Raw genomic sequence first — 23,010 nt, forward strand, 5'->3', positions numbered from 1 at the left:
TTTCTTGTCACTGGGAGCATATTTAATCTCCGAGTCGGATCCTTTTCCCTAAAAAAATGCGGATCAACAATTTGGCAAAGTTAGAAATACCAGGAATAACTGGGTTGATATCTAGGCCTATGATAACAATTACCAAAATATGACAATTAAGAGACAATAAATGATGAGTATTATTATCTGTTAGTATAATATAGTATGATAGTTATTTATATATTTGTAACATGTTGTTGCCTGACATTCAAAACACATAAAAACGATCTTATATTTTTATAGTGTTAGTTTCACGTGTTTGTCAAATAAACCCAGGAGCCTCTTGAAGAAGACATCTAATATCTCATGAGGACCTAAACATAAGAAAAATTAATTAATCAATAATAAAATATGCATCAGTAGGACTAACATTTTACTGACTGGTGCACAGGGTAAACACCATTTGCATCATAAGGAGCTAAGCTGTTGAAGGTGGGCATCCAAAGGGTGCAGCTGAGGTCCGACTGGTGATTAAATGAGTTTTTAATACAATCGGTAAGAAAAATTAGAGGCATTAGTCAGGAAACATGGATCCAGTACCGGCATCAATGCTTCTTCTCCAGACTGCTTGAGTGGCTGTCTTTGTTTAAACGCACTTTGATCATGATTTAAGGTAAATTATATAAAATATGGGTCGATAAAGTGCACTGATGAAACAAGCATTTTTTTTTTTACCTGTTATTCCACGTCCACCTTGTAAAAGCCCTGCGTGAGCCGAGGTGACGAGAATCCCATCACTGAATGTTTAATTACGTTTTGCGCAGCCTTGCAACCTCTTCCCACATTGTCTGCCTTCCACATGTCTTTAAGTCTCTCCATAGCTCTGCTCACTCGGATTCAAACACACCATGCCCTGACTTGACCTCAAACATTATTCCACTGAAAATGTGTGTCTTTATATATAGTAAAAAAAAAAAAAAAATCCTCTACCACAACTACTGTATCAAGAACTCAGCCTCCAGCTTCAGTGACACATTTCCATCATCTGTGCGTACACATCACCATCCGAGGAGTGGCAGTGCCCCCTGCTGTTAGACAAAGAAGCAACACACAAACACACACACACACACACATGCAAACGTACATTCAGCCTTCAGCTTCTGAGCATTACACTGTTATGTTTTATTCAAAAGAGAGGCGTATAAACCCATGAAAGAGCTTCTTAGTGCGGCATTTAAAGGAAACGGAAGAAGACAAGAAGCGTGGCAAGACAGACGGGAGACGAGGAGACCAGGCAAAGCAGTGGAGTGGCGAAAAAAGTAGAAGATGATAGAGGAGTGGGGAGACTTAGAAGTATCAGAGAGGGAGGGAGGAATGAGGAGGCAAAAAAGAAAGCAGAAAAGACAGGAAAAGACCGAAAGGAAGGGATCAGGTTTAACAGGATATTATTTATGGGAGTGAAAATCGATAGTGTAGAGAGGAGAAAAAGGAGAACAAGACATCAAGACATGAGGTGATCTGGTCTAGCAGGTCCTCCTTGGTCCTCTGATGGCCCATTTGTATAACTGTAAGCAGCAACATGTAATTGCGGAAGTGTGGAAAACGGCTGAATTTATGATGCATAGGACAAAGTCGCAAAGTCATCTGATTGAACTGAACTGCTAGGATTCATTAAGTGTCACAGTCTGACATTTTCCAGAGGATGTGGGAATGTACTGACATGTGAAAAGAGGACGGGAGCGGAACACAGAAAAAGAAGACGAAGAGAAAAAAGAGCCATGAGAGAAAGAGGGCAGGAAGAGCACCAAGACGGCTGCAGTGGATTGTGTTGGTGTGCGGCAGAGCAGCTGTCAGACGGCTGATATAAATCTCTCCCACAGAGGAAACACATCATGTTGCACAACTCACCAGGGGTCACAACTAACACTGCAGACAAGCAGCGTGTGTGTGTGTGTGTGTGTGCCGGTGCATATGCATACACAGTGTGATAGGGGTGCTGCAATACATTTTAGTGACGAGACTGAAATATGAAAATGGGATGCAGAGTCAGGTTATGGTTTGGTTAAGATGATGATGTGTATGTCCCCGCAAGTTTTTTCAAAATGGCCAGCCAGTTTTGTCCGAATCTTATGACAACATTATAATTTAAGATGTGGGCGTTAATAGGCCAACGCTTGAAACTAAGGCTAAGCAAAAGAATGCAGCATGTACAGGAAAACTGCTAGATTGACTGAGCCTGCATGATATTGCAGCGGTAGATGTGATATGGATGGATGATGGTTACTTATGCAGTCAGTGTAGCTTTGCGTTTTATGCTGAGTACTTTGTTATGTTGACTCTTTGGTAGCCCTGGCTCTGCCCCTCTGACATGCCATTATGGATTGTCTTTCTTTTTTTACTGCCATCAAAATAATGTATGGCCTAAAATCACGTGTACAAAAGACCATTTAAACATGTTTTTCATTTGAGCCGCTCTGTCCCTACCAATTTTCAACACAAAGTGATGACTTTGCGTGTGTTCAATATGAGGCTGAAGACAGCAGGCGGTTAGCTTAGTAAAAAGACAGGAACCAGTCAGCGTTTTTCCTCCTGCTGTCTTTATGCAAAGCTAAAAAGCTGCTGCCACAAGCCACTTATTCACTGTACAGACATGGTTTCAATGTTATCATGTTATTCTTGGCAAGAAAGCAAGTGATCACGTTTTCCAAAATGTTGCACTATCCCTTTAAAGTAAAAGCACTGAAATTAGCCCCATTGACTTCCTTTTTGTGTTATATGCGTCAAGATTATTTGAGGCAGGAAAGGTGGAAGGGTCCACCAAATATAAAAAAAAGTATAACAGTACGAAACTGTGTTTTCCTTTTAAGGTCAGTTTGTTTATTCAGTTTAGTCAGTTATGAAAATGAAGAGAGTTTGTTTATTTAGTTTGTTTAGGCATAAAAAAAATGAATCAATGAAGACCTTTCTCTTCTGATTACAGTTTTACAAGGTGCACCTTTAAGGTCCCGTCTCTTAAATCTGTGTGTAGCTGTCAGAGCATCTCCTTTGAGAACCACATAGGGATACTTTGCCATTTATGCATCAACCCCTAAAGCCAGATGCAGCAGAAAAAACTATAAGTTTTTGGCCAGTTTTGAGATTTGGGCCATTTCATTTCCATGACACACTTGTTCAGATTAAGGGAACGACAACACCCAAAATACTAATTTAGGTCTCACTTTAGCTCGTATTTCTGTTCTGAAATTGCATGCAAATGAGCGTGTATCTTATCACCTCAATTGCAATTTGAAACAAAACTTTAAAAAAATGGTAATACAAGCAAGGGTGTTCAGCTCGTTGCAGTGGTAAATTTTATTTCTCTATTTATTTTTTAACTCTATCCAACCGAGACCTTCAAACACTGCCCAAGAGTCACAAGATCATGACGGGTCATAAGATGAGAATTAGGTTAGAAAACACAGACAAACACAGTTCCACCTCACAATGAACACCAGGACACTACGGTAGAGTGAATCCAGTGGTTCAGTCTTGCATGCGTTCTATTTTCATGCTTTACTTTTATGTAAAAATCATAATTTGCAAGGTAGCAAGTGAGTGAAGCTGTCAGATGAATGCAGTGGAGCAAAAAGTGCAATGTCTCTCTTTGAATCCTGGTGGGGTAGATGTATAAAGAAGCAGAGAGTTTCTACCACTGGTATTAACACATCCAGAGTCAGATGGGGGGGAGCAGGATAGACAGGATGACTAGGTAACCACAGTCGTGATCGCTCTTAATTAGCCAGATGGTTTCTGATCACTTTTGGAGAAGCCATTTGCCGCTAATGCCTGAGCTGACTATGCTGAACTGTTGTCACCAACAGCTTTCTGCCTTTCTCGCTGGCTGGGCAGCGTTCAAGAAATAAGAGACTTCAGGTCAAGCAAAAGCAAAAGCAAAAGCGGTTCAGCAAGGCGATGCATGCTGGAGTCCGCGGAGAGGAAAAACAAGAAAAGGGAGATGAGCATGTCCGCAGGAAGTCATCGCAAGGTTTTGGGTTTATTTGTAGTGATGGACGTGATGTTCGCTCGGGGTCATGGAGAGGTCAAGATTTAGAGCACTTATGAGAAGAGTTTCAAAGTTAGGACAAAGATACCCTGAATATAAAGCAACGCGTCAAGTTTGAGCTACAAATCCCATTTCCTGAGTCTGAACACGAGTTCTCAACCTGAGTGTTGACCTGATAAGAATATCCAACAGTCATAGGAAATCTTAGCAGGAGACTGACTTGAGAACGTATGTTCCAGGTTGAGTTTGAAAGCCTTCCTCCCCAAAATCAGCTGCTCCGGGCTTAATTTGCAACTGGAAAAGCACCGAAGATTTGCAAAGTGGATGCAGCGGTTGGTGGCTTGAAGTTTGGTCCAGGAGGTTTAACTCCCCCTGGAAGACAATGAGGCAACGCAAGGTGTTCTGCTTGATGCGATTTTCCAAAGATTGGTGCATCGGGAAAACAGTAGTTTTCTTGTGTGTTGAGTTTTTGTCACATTAGAAAACAAAAAAACACGGCAAAAGCATGCTGACAACACGTGCGGTTGATGCGGGATGAAAATACAGCTGATTCGATGATTCTCTGGCAGCTGAAACAAGCCACACAATCTGTGCTTTCAATCGAGCCCGTCGGCTTCCCGTGTCATCCTAACTAATGAAGACTAAAACAGATCCCGAAGATTAAAAGACATAATATGTAGGGATTCTTGTACTTACTTATCCAACGATGTTAAACCCAGAGAAATCCAAGTTTACTCAAGGCAACATTCCATTAGGTCGCCTGTTGCCACCTCAGGGGCGAACAGGACCGAACTTTGTCAAGACATTGCCTCGTCTGTCAAACAGGTTGTTTGATAGTTTATTCACCAACACTGAAGTGAATTTCACTGCAGGATCATTATCATTATCATATGCGTCACTCATGCAGTGTTTATCCGTCCCAAACAGCCAGATGTAATGTATAAGATGCAATATATAAGATAACGTTAGCGGGCAACAGCGCAAAACAGGGTTGTCTCTGTAATGTCTTTGTGAAGTAATACACGTTTCTCCTCCAGCTCCAGTCAGCGGTCAACATTACAGTAAGCAAAAAGCACTGCGGAGGTCAGCTGCTGCAGTCAAGTTAAAAAGTTATCGCCGAGCTCTCCTCCTCACTAATATACAAAAACGTTTAAAATCCTGTATTTTAGGAGAAAGAAATGCAAATGCAAATCATATTTCATTTTTTTTTTTTTTGTGATCTGATTGCGTCATTCTGATGACGTTATTTGTAGCCGCTACTACTAATTGTGTGTTGAAAGCAGGGCAACATCTTTCTGAAGCACACCTCAGCCGTATTCTGTTATTGCGTTCTGTCGACACCCTGTCAGACCTCCAAAATACTTTGATTGGTTAAATCCCAACTGCTCTCTCAATGTTGTGTCACAGAAGTGCACAGCGTTTGGATTCATTCTGGCACACAGGATGTACTCTACAAAGAAGTGAACTGAATCAGCGTGGGGGGTGGGGGGAATTCAGCTAAATAGACTCCAAAAAGCTTGAGAACGAATTGGCTAAGATCTCTGACTGGCTCAGGATTTATACCCCTGCGACACTGAAGCAACATTGCATGAATAAAAAAAAAAAAATCTATTGCCTTCCGTGCCTCGAGGAACAACCTGGGGATGGTGAAGGACATGAAGCATGCCATCTGCACAGCCATTTAAGAGTGATTCAAAGTAATAAACATGCATGTCGGCAGTCGGCACTCCTTTTTTATTGTTTGCAATAGATTTCTTTGGCCCGCCACTCGTGGCAGAGACTTCTGCTGAGAGTCAGATTCAACTTTCGGGATCTAAGCAGCTTGTCTGGCCTCTCCAGGATGATCACAGCGCATGAAGAAGTGGGAAACAGCACGAAACAAACAATCCGCTGCTACTATCACTGTAGGTGGAGAGCTGCTGCAGCAGAGAGAGAGAGAGAGAGAGAGAGAGAGAGAGAAACTCACAAGGCACAGATTCAAGGCTGGCAGAACGAGATGCTTTGCACTCCAGCGGTCCTCAAGCAGGATCCAGACAGCTTTCTGATCAAGCATGAAAACTCATCAACTGATCATGTAGCTTTTGCAGTACAAGCTCTTTCTTTTCCATCTTGGTCTCCATCACTCATCGACAAATGTGCATCATATAAAATGAGATGTCACAATGATGTTCATGAATAATCAATCACAATGAAAGAGTAGTGTGGGGTAAAGCTTGGTGTGGAATAAGGTGAACATGTGTAGTTGTGTGTATTTGTTTACTTTACTTGGATTAATTCCTCTTTATATTTACCCTTCCATTGCATTTACATCTTATCACCGCTGCTGTTCGTATCATCTGCCCCCTCAAGTGGTAAACCAGCTTGCTGCACTAGCTAATGTTGCTAACGCTACCAACATTAGCTACAATTAACGTCACTAATGTTTGCTGGCTCACATAAACGTTACTAATGTCAGCTAATGTAAACGTTGCAACCACTAGCTCAGGTAGCACAGTATGATGGGAGCATGCTGCAGGACTCCGGCCATTATAAGGTTTTTTTTTTTTTGCCCCCCACGAACATGTAACTACTACGACTCTCGATGCTCCCGCTCAGCTCAGCACCTCCCCTCGTTGGTGTGGATCTATGTGCACACTCCCTTAGATATCACAAAGGCCCTGTATCCTGCTTAAGTGCGATTAAGCTAAGCTAAATGTCATCTAGAAATAGAACATCCGACCATTATTCCTTTGTGGTACAGTACCTACATGCTCTTCGTGACACTAAGCATAATAGGAGCATACGGCTTTAACCCTCCCTTTAACAGCGGGAATTGACATGCAAATTTAAATGTCAAGGTTAAATTTAATATGAGATTTAAAGAGCAGTGCAATCATCTTATTTTGCCAAGATTATCTGTCACAGTGGATTTAGGGCCTTATTTGTCTTGAAGCGGATGAAAAGGAGGAAAGGGGGAACCGAATGACAGTTAATTTTAACTCTCGAATGAATTTAGCCACAGGGATTTGAGTGTTGTAATTGTCACAGTGGCAGGTAAATTCAAAATGATTGCATTAATTTATTTACAGATATGAGGTGCGGGAGGACAACTCCTTCTGTGGATTATTTAATTACTCATGTAATTTTGTGAATTTAACAGGGAACGTGGGGATATCAAAGTTTTGACTGAGAATGAATGATGGATCCAACATATTTCTCTCTTTATTGAATTTCACCATCTGAGTTTAATTAAAGAGTTTGTAACTCCTTTTTCACAATCAGTGTGGAAACTGATAGGAGCAGTAAGTAATGTGCATTGATGAGGGAGGGTAGCATGCTACTTTTGGATGCTACAGCTCGTTAGCTGACAGCAGGAATCCCATGATCCCATGTTTAGCTGCAGTGTTCAAGTCCTACACTCTCATTTATCGTTCATATAGTATTGTTAAGCACTCTCTGTCCATCATGCTCACTTTCAATCGAGGCAAACTAAAGCTAATCCGACACATTGCAACGATATGCCTGTGTGTGCTCTTGTGTGCTGACCGGAAGGCGATGTCGAACTTGGCCCGAGTGTGCCGTACTTAAACCTTGTGTCTGTGTGCACTTGTACAGCATACAGAGGCACTGAACCCTAAAGACCCAAATGTGCATCCATGTTAAATTATGTGCACACGTGTCAACACGAACATGCTTGCGTGTGTGTGCGCACTGGCATGTGTGTGGTTATGTGTGCAGTGACAGATGGTCCATTTAATAACCTTGATAGCATGGTCGCCTGTGGAGGGAGCTGGGCTGCCCAAGACGCGGGGAGTGACCTTGTTTTGTGAGACCACAGAGGGAGCAACCTGTTAACAACTGGGAGTGCGAATTGTGTGTCTGGCATGCATTGAAGGTCAATACCTTTCCCAAAGCAGACATCCACTCTAGATACTCCTACAACAGGGGAAAATAGAGAAGGGGAGACAGGGGGCAGAGGTAAGAGTTTTTGGTATAGTGACATAAAAACCCCTCAAGACATTTTGATTTCACTTTTTTGCAGTTAACTTGTGTCTGTGTCCTGCTTGTTGACAATCATAGAATATTTCAACAAGTAACAATATGGATATAAACAAGAGAAGTCTGCTCCACACTGTAACAGCATACAGTATTGGGGCAACTGTAAAGGTGCACATATTGTCCTTCTACAAACACCACAGACAACAATAAACACCCGAGAATATAAATATAGTCCAAACAATTGGACGTGAATGAACTGGTTGATCCTAGTTTGAATTTAAAGATGAAGGTTTTGGCAAGTATGACACATTGGTTGTCAGTTGGCAGAGAATGATGATGACCACGGACCACGAGTAGTTTGATGGTTCTGTGTCATTTCTGATTAGTGTCCTTTTTCTGTATAAAGTATAAAAAACAAGTATTGTATCAAAAATATACCTACTTGGTATCGTTACTAAACCTGACACCATTTTGATGGTCTGTAAATTGTAACACAGCCAATTGTCCCCAACCGTACCATCAATGACACAAGCCACCCTGCTGGCTAGAGGCAATAAAGACAGCAGAGTGATCGGATAAACTGGACAAACTTAAAAATTATAGATATGAATGTTTAGTGTAGTGCGAGGGAAACACTGTAGATGACTTCCATACCTCCAAAAATGAGTTTTTACGTAACAACTTGGAAAAATATGAGACATTAAAACTGGGCTGTGTAGTAACAAGATAAGACCGACAGCAGTGGCTAAATGTCCGTGAAACACTGAGTATGGTGATTAGCTATCTTTCCCAGAGTAAAGAAGATTGATCCTACCCTCATATCTGTACGTTAAGGCTGTTATTAGCCAGTTAGCTTAGCTTTGCATCCAAACTGGGGAAAAAAAAGGGAGAAACTAGCTAGCGAGTGAGCCAGACTCTGCTCAGAAAGATGAAAAATGTGCTTACCAGCTCATGTAGAATGTAGATCTTGATTGTTAAACTGAGACAAAAAAAAAAAAACAAGTAAAATTTGAGTTCCTAAGCTCAGCAGGATTACCTCCTGCAGCTTGCCATGAGTTGTAGGATTTTTCTATGTATAAAAAAAGGACAAAATGGATGGATTCTGTTTGCAGACTTTGTGCTGAAAACTAACCATCTCCTATCATATTTACTGTACAGCAACAGCACTATCAATCTTCTCATTTAGCTCTCGGCGAGACACCAAGCAACTATATTTTTTATATTTTATCAAATTATTCCTTTAATACTTATCATTTGTCTTACACAAACATATGCAAAACAGCTGCTTTGCCTTCCTCTCAGCGTGTCTTTACAATACTGCAGAAAACTGCAGAACTTGAAGGGACATTAAAATGAAATTGAATCCATCAAACCCACACATACCCTTAAGAAAGAACAAATGTAGGACTTTAATAACACCACATCAAAATTTCCATGAGGGACAATAAGGACAAGCTCGTGAAGAAATTGTGCAGGGTTCTGAATCTACACCTGGGAGGACGTGTCACGCAGAGCGCAGTCTTCAGGACTTGGCATGACAGACAGGGAACGAAATCAATTTCCTGCAATAAATCTCGGCGCAAAATGAGACGGAGCATCAGAATTAACGGCAGAAAGATGAATCATGAGGATATATTGCAATCAGGATTGATGGGAATCCTCCCTCGTCTAGCATAAGAAAAACAATTTCTGTTTCATTAAAATAAATCCTTTCAAGATTTTCTTCCTCCCCAATCTCACTCCTCCATCTGCCTATATTTGTTTGCAAATTTGCATTTCTACATTGCTCTTTATTTCATTCCCCCTTTTTTCTCCATCCTAATTGTCTTTTTTTTTTTTTCCCCCAGTAGGACTTGTGCCGCGACAAACACGAGGACTACCGCGTGTGTTCGCGTGTATGCATGCAGGTGTGAGGGGCAAACGACTGTAAAAAAGGGTGTGTGCACCATCGAGCGTGGGTCGCACGCTTGCTTGCTTGCTTTCCCCGGGAGCCTGTGTGGGAGTATCTGCATACACCTATTCGTGCCAGAGTGTGTGGGACTAATCAGCACGGAAAGACCCCATAGTGATGTTAGCAGTTGCTGAACACAGAACGTTCGAGGTTCGAGGACAGCAGCGACTCTCTCTCTCTTCCACCCAATCCCTCTCGCTTCCCGTCTCAATCAGGATTTGAATGTCTGTCAGAGAAAACGACAGGGTAATTACACGAATGATTCCATTGCTCTCCGTCTCCTTGGTTATTTCTTTCTGTTCTATTCTTTTTTTCTTTTCTTTTTTTTTTTTTAAACGTTCCAACTGCTTCCTCCGCGCCTCTCTCTGGGGATTTTTTTCTTGCGCAGAGCGAGGCTTTGTGCCGATGTTCCTTTACAGAGCTGATTGCGGAGGGGAGGAGAGCATGAGACAGTGAATCACATGTGGAGGAATAGAGGCCAGAGAAGTGGGACATGAGAGCAATCGAAGAGGGAGATTGAAAGGAAGACATGAGAAGTCGTTGTGAGGACACTTTATGTTAAATCCAATTTTTATTTATTTTTTTTTTGTGTTGAGACATTGACTTTCAGAGTCCTAGAGAAGCTGCTTTAAAGCCCCTCCATATGTGCTCCCTCACGCCATATATTTATACCGACCTGTCTGAAACGCTGTGGATGAATAGAGGGTCCGTGTTTCTCTTTCTCTTTTCTTCTCAGGCCTAATCAGTACCTGTTAAGACTGTGATTACCCCTAAATATTGATGAGTACATTACAGCTTTGTAATTAGTTCACTTGACTCATCCATTTCCGTTGTCAGATAAATGCGCCCTCGAGCTGTTGCATCGACACACGGGTGCGCCGACACGCTGGCGGACACACACACACACACACACACACACACACACACACACACACACACACTCCATCAGACCGGATTTCTGGGATCTTGAAGAAAATCCACTTCTGGAATTAACGGCGAATGAACTGAAGGGGGAGTTTTGACAGGCTGAAACCAATTATATAGAGTGTGTTCCAAACATTGCAGCGGTTTTCTGTCATTGTCTAGTCCACTGCTGCTAACTCATACCGTAATAAGAATTATGATCGTATTCTGTTGCTTTGTTCTTCTACTGCAACATTATAAATTTTATAAATTTCTTCTGATTTGGCATCCATTCATTGTCAGATTGATTGCCAATCAATCATAGCCTCCACCACCGTCTTAAATATGGACAGCTGTACACATGCTATTAGTCATGATTATGCAACCCCCCCCCTAAAAAAAACACGTACGTTGTCAACTTTACTAAACAGGAAAGTTCAGTGTAAGTCTTGGGGCCTTTAATTTAGCGAAACCTGGTGTCGTGAAAACGAGTGCGTGCCGGTCTGAGATTTAGTCTTCACGGTGGAAGCCCGTTGTGAGCTGTTTGGAATGAAGCTTTCTGGATGTTCTCTCGTATTCCCGTACCAGTTGGAGAGTGTGTGTGTGTGTGTGTGTAGCACCAGTAAGGCTGCAGGTGAAGTAAAACAAAAAGCTTCACAATGTCCAGTGTTTTAGTGTCCCCCCCTTCCACTTTTAGCATTTCTAGCAACCATTTCTGCAACATAAGTGAAAATGTTATTATTTTCTTTAAGAACAGCTCATCATATGTAGCAACGCACGGCAAGTGCTTATTTGGTGAAATATTGAAATATATGAATAGTCAGTGCTGGTACTCACAGCTGGGCCAGCTGTGTTTAAATGACACAGAGTGATTGCAATATAGAGACAGCAAATGCAACGTGTATACTGTACCTGTTGCTGTGTGAGGCCTGCAGATTTCAGCGACTGAAAATAAAAGGAATTAACACATGCTGCGAAATATTTTGTGAATTTATGTTAATCTGACCCGTGACAGACAGCCTTTAAGACATTAAAAGTCATCTCAATGCAGATTTCACACAGGATTAAAAAATGCACACCAAAATAAGACAGGCAGTACAACTTCACATTTCTTCTGGAGCTTCGGAGTTCTTCCTGATGATGTAAGTCTTGACATAACACAGCTGTCTGGTTGCCATTTTAATCCTCATATACGTAGATGAGAGCAGTAGTACGTCACTTTCCTGTCATCACAACGACCGCGGCTCCTTTTCAGTTCATCAATAAAAAAAATCCCTGAGGTAAGGATGTTCTCACAGGAAATGACATGTCTGCCGACTGGGCCTATAGATGGAGGCGAATCAGAAAAGAGACGGAGGGGAATTTTCTTATCAGTCATGAAAGCTGCACTTAATAATGAAACTTATAATAACAGCATTAAATAATGTAGGAAGTGGATTTAAAACCGACTTGTTTTCCATTTCTCTCAGCTCCCAGTAAAGGGTTCGTTTTACCACAGCGAATACCAAAACAGCAAAATAAAGTGTCTAAACAGCAGAACAAATAATAGATGACATATGTAATCATGTTAAAGAAAATGGCCAGTGTTCTTTCATTCTGTCTCCATCTACCTTATTGAATGTCCAGGTCATGTATTTAACATGATCGTTAGCCTCACTAAACGGAAAAGGATTTTAGCCCCTTATAGTTATAAAGATAGAAGCCATTATTACTGTATGCAATTAAATTGGCAAAGACCTCAAAAGTTGCTTTTACCACCGTTCACCATTCACTGTTTTAACCCTAAAAGCCTCTGGTGCATGACAAGCTGCTCTTATCTACAGTATATGATGATGTAGCTCAAGGTGCTAATGCTACTACATTAATTCTGAGTCCCTGTGAGCCACCTGTAGATATGAACGCACACTCTGCACATTGGTTTATGCGCAATGACTTAATCCGTTTAGATTTGTTAACACGTTCCTTTGACGACTCCGTCTTTGTCGCCAACGCACAAAGTAAAAAAGACCGTCAAACTAATGGTAAAGCAAACAAACAATGGCACTATTGTTTTGGGGTGCAGTGACTTTCTCGGGTGATGTGTTTCTGCTAGTTGGTGTTAATCTCGTTTTCATAAAAACGTGTTAATGCCCAGTGTTAATCAGGGCTTCTGCTGAATTTTGTCTGCGAACAACAGGCCGCTAAATGTCAACTGTTACCGGATTATCTGCTGCCTGGAACCTCGTGATAATGATATATGGAGTACGCGTTTTTCATGCGTGCATTTGGTGATTAAGACGGGCTATTTCTATATCTTCCTGGCTCCCAGAGTGATTTTTCTTTTGAGTGTAAACCCTTTTATTCTGCCACTTTTATTAAATCAGAGGGAGACAGAGAGGAATTGCAACAGAGGAAGAAAGCGAGGGGTGAAAGGAAGAAAGATGCCATGCCAGAAAGAAAGAGAAAACTGAAAAGACAGAGAGACATAAAAGGCAGAGAAGGAGAGTTTTAGATGGGTGTATAATCCCTGTACTGTTTGTTGTGGTTCCTGTCTGCGGGGTGCAGGAATTTGAACACTCAATAAAAGCCTGGCTTGGGCTCAGCCATCCCATCTCACGCAGCAGTCTTTCGCCACAAGTGCTTCGTTCTTTGTTCTGTCAGCTTGGCGACAACACACCACCCCCCCCCCCAAATAAAAAACTAAAAAAATTACATGGAATGAGCATCCAAGACTTCAAGAGGATTAAACACTGAACAACTGGATAACCATAGTAACTGCGGGTATCAAAACACTTGATCATGCCTTGCAGTCAGAAATACACACCACGCAAACATACTTACGTAGATACACGCCAACATGCATAATAATCAATGTGCAAGTCAGGTTATCAGACCTCGGTTAATTGAGTCATGCTGCTAGATAATAAGGTCATCGTAATTTCCTCTTCCCTCTGCCTCCATTTTTAACCTCCCATTGATCTTTTTTCTCCCTAGTTCTTGACACTGCTTTTGTCTTTATGTTTTTCCACCTCCTCCTATCCCCCAATCTCATTTTCATTTCTTTTCCCACTAAACCCCACTCCAATCTGAGTGCCTGCACCACCTCTTCTGAATTTGCCCTTGTTTTTCACATTTTTTTTGATTATATATATATATATATATATATATATATATATATATATATATATATATATATATATATACTGTGTTCCCCGTGTTGGAAAAATGCTCTGCTTTAACTCCTGTGTCTCCTGTCTCTTTAAGACCCTTCCTCCCAACTACCCAGTCTCCTCTGATTGGACAGCTCCTACACGCCTTACGCAGCACAGAAAAGCTGCTTGTGCCAAATTAATTTTTACCTGTCAAACTAGCCACTAGGCATAAATAATGCAAATGTGTTACATGGTGACATTGTTTGATGTCAAGAAGTCATGGCACTAGAGGCAGAACTACTGACGAGGCGTTTCAGGAGCAGCATTTCTATGGGAGAGAGGAGCAATCGTTGGTCTTGACCAGACTTTGGCCTTTCTCACTTTCTCACTTTTACGTGCACAAGAAACTATATAAAGCACTGAAGAAAGAAAAGAAAATGCATAATGTGTCTCCTCAAAGGCCTTTATAGGCTGAGATGACTTGCTAATATTGCAGTGCATCCGTACTTAATACCCCCACATAGTTTGTTGTCACACCGTTTTTTTAGATGCAACTAAGAAGAAAATGAAGACTGACCTCAGTGCAGGTGGGGTTTCTGCTTGTTCAAGTTTTTGTATAGCCCCTGGCTGTTTCACATCCTGTTGCAGCATGTGCCACCTCTAGCAAACAATGGATGTTCTATACTGTGCAGACAGAAGAGCAAGTCCAGGCACGGAAGTTGGGATGTGCCAGTCCACAGAGAAAATGACAATAAAACAGCGTGTTGACGCTCATCAGTGCTGAAAATGGGACAGTGACATATCTTGATATGTCATCAGCTGTTTCTAGTACTCACACACATCAGGATGCTGCTTTCGGTGTCTCTTTAGCTCCATGGGAGGCCCAGGAGTCCATCTGTTGTATTCTTGTGTCAACCTGACCTACTCATCAGTGGAAATTACTTACAGAGAAGCATGAGTAAACACTTGCCCACAGACTTCAAAGAAGATGCAGGTCATTTCTTGCTATCTATTAAAAAGAATAATAATACTGTCATCCAACCTATCCGTGAGAATGCTATGATTGTGTAGGTGACTACTGTTCTATTCAGCCTGTTCTGGCTAAATTAATACAATAACCAGAATGGCAGTCAGTAGAGCGCATACCTCTGCCAAGGGCCAACAGTCCCCTTGTACTTATTCTCAGCTACCAGTCACCTACATACAGGTTTTGTATCGAAAATAGATGCATGCATTATTTCCTGAGAACTTCACAAAAATGTCACTAGGGTCTATCCTGGGTTGAAACTCATCCTCCATCCAAGTTTCATAGAAATCCATTTATTTTCATGACTTAGTATGTATTAAACCAAGGTCTAAATAGAGTACCTTTCCAATGACATCTAGAATGACACAAGCTTCTTTTGAACCAACATCCCAATCTGCAGACACGGTATGTCTCTGCACTCTGAAACCAAACCATAACCATTGTCACAACAGGTTTCAGGAGGGATCCTAGTCAACATGCAACACTGACAGGAAATGGACTGTTAGAGGCCAACGTTTTGTTGACCCACCCCTATCTCGGTCACTTCATGGACTTCACTAGAGACTCCACTTTATTTCCCCATTGGCTCCTGTTAGGAATACTATAGCTTCTTGATAGATTTGTCACTAAAATATAAACAGTTGTCTTTTAACTTGTTGAAATAGTTTCATAGATCCTGGGAGGACAGTCTGGATGGTACTGTACGGGCTGTGGTTGCAGTGTTGCTGATTTGAGCCTCAACACTTTGAGTTCCTTATCTAGAAAAATAATCTTCTTCCCAGGGTTCCTTGTTCTTGGAAAAACAAATCTTTACTCTGTTTATTATGCTGACTTTTCAAAGAAAGGGTGACCGAACGCTGATCACCCACCTGCTATCACACTGTTTTCTTGCAAGCACCAATCCCCAGCAGGAGGCACCTCCACCACCTGCCGCTGTTCGATCATGAGCTGATTTGACGTCACACTTGCCATCTCTTCTTAAGCCTGGAGTCTGTGTAAGGAGGTTTCCCCGCCCTTGAAACATGCTGCACACTTGCACAGCAAAATGGAGTGCAGCCACAGGAAAAGTGCTTCTATATATGCAGAGTAACCAATGAGTAAATTAAGAACAGCTGTGCTGGCAGATGGCGGCTCACTAGAAGAAAAGGGGATCAATAGGGGCAGGAACTCGTTACTGGCATCTAGTGTCCAGGTATGGCATAACAGGGGACAATTTCATCACCGAGCAAACATATTAACCAAATCGTTTAGGTGTTACCAGAGATAATGACTGACTGGTGGATTGTGGGGGCACTGATACCACATCAGAATTATTTTTTAAGTCTTCCAGCATCCACCTTTGAAAAGCCAAATTGCCCTTTCAGAGACAACTCTGTTTGAGCTGTGAAAGGGCAATGCAACGTTTCTGTTTCGATAAATGATACAACATCGGTTTAGAAACCAATACAATGCTTTTTAAAAAGCTAATTCAATTCATCATTTTCAAAAAGGTAAATAATCTCACATTTTATCCTTTTACCATTTGATGTTCTGATACATTATTTTCACCTTTCATTGCCATCAAACATCAATTACAATGTCACCCACATGTCTGTTTCCCCAAACCATCAAAGCAAAAAGCTTCACATTCAAAAATTCCAGGTGTCACCACCATATCTTACAAATCAGATTTCTCCTCGCATTCGGAAAACCAATCGGCGGGCAGATGTTGAACTTTAAATGTCACTGTTGAGTCTGTCGTTCCGTCTTTCAGGCCGAGTGCTGCACAGCCCACCCGGTCCCCCGATCACCGCAGCGATAAGGCCTTTGTATTATCCAGCACCCTGATCGAGTCTAGTGTTCATCCCAACAGTTTCACTTGCATGGATTTTAGATTTAGAAAGATGTAAGAGTTTAACTGCCATCGTAAATTAAATAAAGTAAATATTGTTAGTCCTACGCTGATCTCTCCAAAGTAAAGTAACTTTCAAATCTCCGATGCAGGATTATAAGTTAAGGCTTTTAAAGTGGTGCTAAGTCAAGTCAGTGAGCTGATCGAAGTCTTTTACAAACACAGGCAAAACTAAACAACGCCAACAGAGCAGACAATAAAAATCATGCATATACCCAAATACGTAGAGATCAATATAAAAATGAATAGCTAAAAAGCAATAAAACATTTCATTATAAAAGCCAAAGAAAAGAGGAGGTCCCTGAGCTGTGCTTTGATCAACTCAGTGGAGAGGGCAGACCTGACGCGGTGGGCCTGTTCATCCCGTAGACTGCCGACCAGAACTGAAGAAGCAGCAAGAAGGCGCCAGAAATATAACTTCAGGTGGGCAACTGGGGTATAAGTTGTGTAGAAACAAATAAAAAAGTTATATGTAGAGCAACCGACAGTTTTTTTACCCTGTATTTTATGTTCTCATTAACACATTATTGACCATCTTCACCACAGACATTTTTAAACTGTCAAAGTAGGAAAAGCATAGGTGAAATTTATAACATTATTAAGGTGAGCTACGTTCTACCGGCTCTGGTAATGTGCATGCTCACTCACTGATGTGGCTTACCGGGACACTTAATGTAATGACTCCATCGTTAACATTATTTTTATTTCCTGCTCAGACAAGTCAAAATGTCTGCTGTGGAAAGACTCTATAGCAAGCATTTGTCTGCTATCGGTTTATACACTATATTGATAGCAGGGTACTAGTTTTGTTTACTGTTGCTCAGACTTTATTTCTTGGTTTAATGCTGCAGTAAATTCCTGTTCCGGTGCAATAAACTGTTGCAGCAGTGACAAACCTTGAGTTGTGGCCACTGTAATGGTCTAATCGCTAAACATCTTCTTATCCTACTAATGCTGAAAAATCTGAAACGTTAACAGTTAGAGCAGCATATTGTCCAGAGCCATGGCCGGAGTCACTTGAGTGGAGAGTGGAGAAGCATCCCCTATGTCTTATGTAAGACTTTCCAGACTGCTGATATTGGTTCCTCTTTCTCTGATGTAGAGAGCTTTGTAATTAAATCTCCAGGCTTGACCTAGCTAACTGGCTTGCCGAGATGATCTGTCACTGACCACCGATTGAAAAGCGCAAAGGAAGCACGTGGGCCAAGGGAAGTCAGTAATGAAATTTGAACTTTCATCACTTTCATTATTAGTGATTTGAAGTCTCTCTGTCTCTCTCTCTCTCTGAAGTCTACCTTTTTCCAGTTAATTTCAACAGGGTGAGCGTACGAGTGTAATAATGTTTTTGCTGCCTGGTCATAAATTTAAATGTGTGGTCATCCCTCAGTTTCCTAATTGTACTTGCTGTTAGAAACTCTTGAAAGTTTGACATTTTTTTGAAATTCTTTAACAAACATTTTAACGATGGCTGCTGCTGTTCCTCCCACTTTCTTCCCAGAGCAGACAAAAAAAAAAAAAAAAACATAAAAAGGGATGTGACGGAATTGCCTTACTTTATGATACCTCGTGAAAGCCCCTGGGTTGCCACCTTTGCAACGTTTCAGTTCACAGGATTTGTTTTGCTCTACAACAGCCACGGTTGCAATCTGCTCATACCAGTTTCAGAGGGCCATGATTCCTGTGCTGGCACGAACCGATGTCACACATTCAGATGAGCTCGGTAATAAACTGTTAAGATCTCAGTGCAGACAGAAAGAGTGCAGTGTTCTGATAGGTGCTGTGGTCCTGATGTTTACTTTGAACAACAATGCTGTTTATCTGATCCATAAAGATGCCACCAAAAAGACTAATGTCGGCACTTTTACGACCCATGCGGCGCATCTGTGTGTGTGTGTGTGTGTGTGTTTGCGGCGCTAGCCTCATATTTTCTGTGCTGAGAAAGTAGTTCTCTGGCACTTTCTAGGCCAGAGATATACCAAGTGCATCTCTCTCTCTCTCTCTCTCTCTCTCTCTCTCTGTCTCTCTCTGTCAAACACACACGTACACACACACACACACACACACACACACACACACACACACACACACATGGCAAACACAGATCTGGAAGCATATACACAGGTGCATTCACATATTTATTGTGTACTAAGGATTATTTAATTCCGCACCAAGGCCACTTGCACAGTAAATCATCTTTAAAATGGTTACACACACACACACACACACACACACACACACACACACACACACACACACACACACACACACACACACCCGTACAGAGATCCAGAAACACACACTCACTTAGAGTTGTTATTGACAAGAATTCCCTGGTGTGGTTTCCCCTCCAGCTCTGCACCAAATAAAACACGCTGCCCTTCTCTCCTCTCCTCTGTCCTCTCCTGTTTTTATTCCGGTCTGGTCTTGTGCTCATATTCTGTCCTCTGTCTGATCGGCTCTCCTCAGCTTTGGTTAGTTTTCATCCTTTCCATCCTGTTCTACTTCCTTTTGTCATGTTTCATGTGTTGTTATTTTTTTGTGCTGTTTTTCTACTCTGCTCTGTTCTTTTTTAAATTTTTTTTCTTTTTTTTTTTTCTGCCACACTTTGTTCTGTTCTTCAAACAACATAACAAATGGCTGGTTCTGGATAATGACATTGCATGGAGTTACTTTTTTGAATTATTTAAAACTACCAGAGGAAGAGTGTTGTAAAAAACGTGTGCCGTATACTGCTTCATCCCACTAATGATTCATGTTCACATTCAGCCTCACTAAATGTTTTGGAGATAAACTCTTGTCACTGAGATTTATCACATTCTATGTGTGCAAGAAGAAGAATAAGAAGCTTCTTGTGAGTACTCAAGAGACCAAAATCATGTTACTGATTTGTTACAAGGAAACCAGAAGGAAGCGTTGGTGAGAGGTTCCTTTAATGAAAAAACAACTGTATGACCCCCTTCCACATAATAGGCGTTTAAGTACGCACTTGATTTAGATATTCATCGAGTGGAAAAGATCAACAGTACAAAATGTGCACCGTTTATTCTCTAGCGTCCTATAACTAGGAAACCTGCTCTCCCATTTAGAGTTGGGCGACCTTAAAGAAAGAAAAGGACTCATGCTTTTCACACTCGACTGTGACCTGAAGTGTGTTTTACATGTTCAAGTTTAACTCCAGAGAATGGCTGACACAGTTTTTGATGGACAGTGCTTCTACACAGACTAGGTAGCTAAAATTAGTCTTGCCAGCTCACTGCCCACAGGCAGGCTGTAGGCTATACTGAATTTTAATTCAAGATGGATTTAATAGGCTTTACAGGTAAACACACAAGACTTGAAGATTTTATAAACTTCACTTGTATGTAACTCGGTTTGTACTGACAGCTGTTCGTCTTCTGCAGCTCTGGAGACACTTTCTAAAGACTCAAAAAGTTTCGTCTAGGTTATCTTGGGCCAGGTGTAAAAGGGCATGTACAGTGTTACAAAGTGGAGGTATAGAGTTTAAAAGTGATGGGTATCTAGGGGCCTGTTGACAGACAGCCATTTTTCACCGCCAGCACATGAGATACAGCAGCCTGGTCAATGGCCTCACACTTCTACGCTTGTCGCTGTAAATACCGCTCTTCATTTCTTGTTGCATCCACCTAACACAGTAGTATAAAGAGCTATAAAAGTCCAGTGCTTGAACCTAACCAAACCACTGACTGCATATATGTCAAAATAAATGACCTGTTTGTCAGCGAGCTTTATTTTTGAAACACACCTGTCTGTATTATTTCTAATTTGACCACAAAGCCTGTGATGACCAAAACTGATGCTAAAAGCTAAGGCAGAGAGTCAGAGAAGCTGAAAGCCACTGATCAAGCTGTCGTTTTGGACACAAGGGAGTTGGGAGTTTGAAATCTCTGGTTTGGTATTAAGAACATCATGGTTTTTTGGAGCACCAGAAGTAGATTATTTTCTCATAAGCTTAAATACAATCTGACTTGGAATCAGCAGTGTCGCCCCATGCTGGCCAATGACAAAGAATGCACTTCTGTGTTAGCTTCATGTTTCCGATCCAGACACTGTCCATATTTTACACAATCAGTGACCTCTGCTCATAGTGGAGACTAAACGCCAAAATAACTCCACCTCTGCTGCTTCAATTTTCAGACCTTCAAACCTAATGAAAATGCATCTAGATCATAACGGTACATTTGAACAGGTGCGTGCTTTATTGATTGTTGAAATGGATCACACACCACCCCCGCATACAGGAAACAAGGTATTCCTATTGCATGTCCACAGGGCATATTTTTAAAACTATTTTCCAAATCCCTGAGTAGCGTTTAGGCTTACACTGATAAAGTTTTGCTGGCTGCAGCTGTTACTCAGGGAGAAGAAGTGGCACTAGTTGGATCCATCAATTATGGGTATGCATAATTCAACTGTTCCAAACATTTCATACCTAAAAATACCCCTGTGGATGTCAGTGCCAGTGGGCTTTAAGTGTTAAACTGTGTTTTGCGTATTGTCCCATCAAATAGAACTGATGACACAAACAGATTCGGGGACTATGGTGACCAATCCGGACCCGATTTTGTCTTTTTTCCTGTTCCCTGTCCCTATTCTCTCTTTCTGTCAGCGATTTTCACAACTTCCCTGGTCATGCCACCTGTTTTTCTCCACACCCCCACTTTCTGTCAATGGTGATTTCTCCATCTTCTTCTCCTGTCACTTGTCCCCCTCACGTCATGCTGCCCTCCTCCTCGGCTGTCAGTTTGTCCTTTCCCTGGAGGCTGAATCGGTTTCCAAAGAAAACGATTTTAGACAACAGACAATAAAGGCATGAAATCTAGCTAAATCCAGAAAGAGAGAGATTAACGGAGTGAATAAGAGGAGAAACAAAGATCAGGAGATGCTGACAGACGGAAAGATGAGTAAATGGAGAAAGATGATCAGAAAGTGGAAGGAGAATTACATAAAGAGCTGAATGAGGTGAGGAAATAAGACATACCCTGGCACAGTGAGGAAATAAAGTCAAAGCATTGCATTCAAAGTGGTAACAAAAAGCAGAGGGATACAATTGAATCATCCCATTAAATCGTATTTTTTTATGGAGTAAATTACTTCACAAGTGTGGAATTAGATTGCAATAACTTTGAATGGCAGTGTCCAGATTTAACCCACCCAATGACTGACGTGAGGCCTGGTCCGAGCTGATCATATCAAACATGTTTGACATTTATGACTTGACGTGCAGAGGGGGTTCAGTGATGCGGGACTTATGAAAGGGACAGCCCGACTTGTCCCTTGCAGACATGTGGTCGGTGTCCCGTTGCTTTGTTTGTTGAAGTGTTACCTAGCTAACACCTATGCTAATATTGCTAGTACACTAAGTAATACAGAATACTGGGCACATACTGTAGAACTAAACCAACACAACAGATACCACGTGACACCTACTGGCTCACAAACCCTGTTAGAAGCTGGAACTAACCCTCAGCATTCTTTCACTGAGACAGAGCTAATCTAAAGTAAAGTTATTGATCCACAATCGTGATTATGTTATAAGAAAAGAAAGAAATGATGTGAAATGACATGATAGATATGTTTATAGAATTTTGAAATACAAATTCCATCAATATGACCTTTGATAATGATGCCTGAATGAGTACATACTTCCACCAACACAGAGGAAGTCAACTGTCCTGGCACTTCTTCAGTGTGGCCCAGGACATGTTCTCATAAACCGTGCTTGAAGTATGTTCACACACCGCCAATTCAACCTCTGAATGTGCTCTGTGTCACTGTATCTCAATACAAAATCACCATACAGCCACCTGACATGCATGTTGATTCTAGGTGAAATCAAGGCAACTGATTTATCTGAAGCCAACAGAGATGTAAGTGAGATAGGGTGGAAGCGCATCATTACAAGTAATTGCCTTTTTCCATTAGTATGCATGATATACTGTATACAAGTAGTTGATGTAAGTGATGTTTCAGGAGTCTGTGCATAATCTGCATAAATGTGTGATGGCTTTTCTTTCCCCTAATTGTTTTGATCTTATTTTCTGATGAACAGGTTATGAAGACGAAGAAGAAGTGGTGGTTGTTCATTAGTTCACAGCA

The 23,010-nt window shown here is 41.4% G+C and overlaps 1 long non-coding RNA gene across 1 annotated transcript; it reads right to left on the minus strand.

Annotated features, from left to right (window-relative positions):
• Positions 1–11,816: 11,816 nt before the first annotated feature.
• On the minus strand, positions 11,817–16,074 carry LOC119009734. The gene is made up of 2 exons (XR_005071813.1): positions 15,872–16,074; positions 11,817–12,167 (listed from the first exon to the last, which is right to left on the minus strand). It is a non-coding gene; the product is annotated as an uncharacterized LOC119009734 (long non-coding RNA).
• Between the last annotated feature and the right edge of the window lie 6,936 nt (positions 16,075–23,010).

This window comes from Acanthopagrus latus, chromosome 2, assembly GCF_904848185.1.
Source record: "Acanthopagrus latus isolate v.2019 chromosome 2, fAcaLat1.1, whole genome shotgun sequence".
NCBI classification, from domain to species: domain Eukaryota; kingdom Metazoa; phylum Chordata; class Actinopteri; order Spariformes; family Sparidae; genus Acanthopagrus; species Acanthopagrus latus.